General features: G+C 45.7%; 1 non-coding gene across 1 annotated transcript; it reads left to right on the forward strand.

Annotated features, from left to right (window-relative positions):
- Positions 1–503: 503 nt before the first annotated feature.
- LOC137500655 (5S ribosomal RNA) lies at positions 504–622 on the forward strand. The gene has a single exon (XR_011018163.1). It is a non-coding gene; the product is annotated as a 5S ribosomal RNA (ribosomal RNA).
- Positions 623–2,790: the final 2,168 nt, after the last annotated feature.

Consider the following 2,790-nt stretch of genomic DNA (forward strand, 5'->3'; position numbering starts at 1 on the left):
ACCAGACCAACCCCCATGGCACTACAGCCCCTAAGCAAGCAGGCTGAGTGGACCTCAAAGCAGCCATTAGAACGAGGTAAAATTCCTTTGCCTGGCCGGGAATTGAACCCGGGCCCCCCAGCTACGAGGCAGGCACGCTGCCCCTGCGCTACAGCGCCGGCCCCTTCACAACCACCTTCAGTAATTATTATTATTATTATTATTATTATTATTATTATTATTATTATTATTATTATTATTATTATTATTACAACCCTAGACACTTCCCGTGTGTGTGTGCGCGCGCGCGCCAGCGCGCGCGTTTTTTTGGGGTTAGGTTACGAGAAGTGGGGTTAAGTCGAGTTAGGTTACGTTTCGCCGCGGAGCGCGACAACCACCCGCGCCCGCTCCGCGACGGCGACCTCCGAGCACACCCCTGCACCATTGCCAACGCCCCCGCGCCACAAAGACCTCCAGGAAACTCGCTTTGCGGTTCGTATGGACGTTTCAAGCTCCGTTCTCTCGCCAACGGCCATACCATGTTGAATACACCGGTTCTCGTCCGATCACCGCAGTTAAGCAACATTGGGCGTGGTCAGTACTTGGATGGGTGACCGCTTGGGAACACCACGTGCCGTTGGCTCAATTCCCTTTTTACCAAGTTTCCCAGTCCCAGTACGACAACTTACTTTCAACTTTTGCCTCAGGCCAGCAGAAATTGCTTAAATCACGTTTTTTGTTACGTCTGAAACTAGCTAGACCTTTTGCTGCTCTTCGACCCCGTGTGGCTATACAGGAACGAAGCTTAGCGTAGTATTGCATTTCCTCCTAGGTGACCGGCCTAACCTGGCGGCGGCGACATCATTATTATTATTATTATTATTATTATTATTATTATTATTATTATTATTATTATTATTATTATTATTATTATTATTCGTGTCTCTCTCTCTCTCTCTCTCTCTCTCTCTCTCTCTCTGTGTGTGTGTGTGTGTGTGTGTGTGTGTGTGTGTGTGTGTGTGTGTGTGTGTGTGTGTGTGTGTGTGTGTGTGTCGACCTAGGGGACCCTTGCTGAGCCTAGCACCGCTTCCAATTACTCGTGCCAGGATTTTAACTTTCGTACCTCCTATCGTACGTCCCTATGTCTAAACTTGCTGTTCTTATTCTTTTAGGTTAGTGTAGCTTATCCTGCAGGCCTCTTATGGCACATAACATCATTCTACGTCCTATTTCTCCCAATATTAAGATTATTAAAGGGCGGAACGAGGCTTCCAAACTCCCCGCCCACCTTGAAAATCGCGAGGAAGGTGGTTTCCATGCAACGTCATCGACACTGTCGTGATTACAATGAAAGCCATGTCCTAGCAACCGACCGCGGCATTTAGCAGCCCCTCAAAGAGTCGAACAATTTCCTTTTATGTTCTTCCAGGTAAGTAGCTATTCAAATTACGACACGGTTCGGCAATAAGTTACAAGTTTGTAGTACGCTCGTGTCTCTCCCGGGCTTCCTTACGAACGGTAGGGCACCAGTGCAGTACAGTGGCCTACACACAGCCCGCTATCTTCGAAGTGCGTGTGTTGCGATGTAACGTAGTTTTGAAGCCTAGGAACTTGTAAAACTCTTTCATTTCTATCAAAGACGAGACGCCCTTCAAATAAGACTGAGAAGGTAACCTTTTGACGACAAGGGTTAGTTCAAAGAGTCGTGACGTTTTAGGTTAGGTGAAGGGAGGAAAGCACTCGTTTTTGTTGTTTGTACGTCAGCTGACCGATCTTTTGGCAAGTGATAAATTGAGTAGAACGAATCGGAACTCCGGATAGTTACTGTTACCGTCCTAGAATTAAAATTAGACCATTCTGAGCCCTACTTGACAGGTTCGACACCGGCTCACTCGCGTGATATTTCGATGGTCTGTAGATATGGGCGCATAAAAAGAACTCCTGCGGGACAAACTTCCGGCACCTCGGCATCTACGAAAGGCGTAAGATAATAGTGAACATAACCTTACTAGTAGTACCACCACCACCATTACTGCTACTAATACGACTATTACTTAAGGCAGTGGACAATTTCGAACTCAAGCAATAATGTGTCCATTTGCTGACCACCTGATCACTGCCTCTTGCCTTACTACTACAGGCTAGCGTTCAAGGAAAGAAAGAAAGAAAGAAAGAAAGAAAGAAAGAAAGAAAGAAAGAAAGAAAGAAAGAAATAAGTTACCGTTCTTCCCAAGTCAGGTTAGGATTTCTGCATCAGACACGGCTAGGGCTGATCGTGGATCTACTAATACCTAACATGCTCAATTGTGCACCGTTATATCATCACCAGTCGTGAAGTCACAGCTGCATCTTCTAATTACAGGGTAGATGCTACATATTTTGGGCAATATATAACCCAGGTTTGGCTTGGATAACCTAAAAATATTCAGGTACTGGGTCTGGCCTGGTTATATCAAGTGTCACCCTAGATCAGCAGGGCTAAGAATCATCAGGTCTCTGTCATGAATTTAAATGGCTTAGTACCCCTCATTATGGTGTACCTCTCTTCATATTTGAGGGAAGAGGAGTAAAACTTAAAACTTTATTGCCTGTCTTAAACCAACTGCTTTCTTTGGGGTATTGTCTAGCACAAACTTCTAAGGCGACCACATCACCCAGCCCGATGCTCGAATACTGCTTGGGCAGGGGTGTAGGTGGTGGTTAGTGGTTGCAAGAAGGGTCCTGGAAGGGAGGGATAATAAGCCAGTACGCCACTTGCTCTTAAGTCTGTACCTTTCATTATACGGTTTCATTAACTATTTTTTACACCTG

The sequence above is a fragment of the Anabrus simplex genome, chromosome 4, assembly GCF_040414725.1.
Source record: "Anabrus simplex isolate iqAnaSimp1 chromosome 4, ASM4041472v1, whole genome shotgun sequence".
NCBI lineage: Eukaryota > Metazoa > Arthropoda > Insecta > Orthoptera > Tettigoniidae > Anabrus > Anabrus simplex.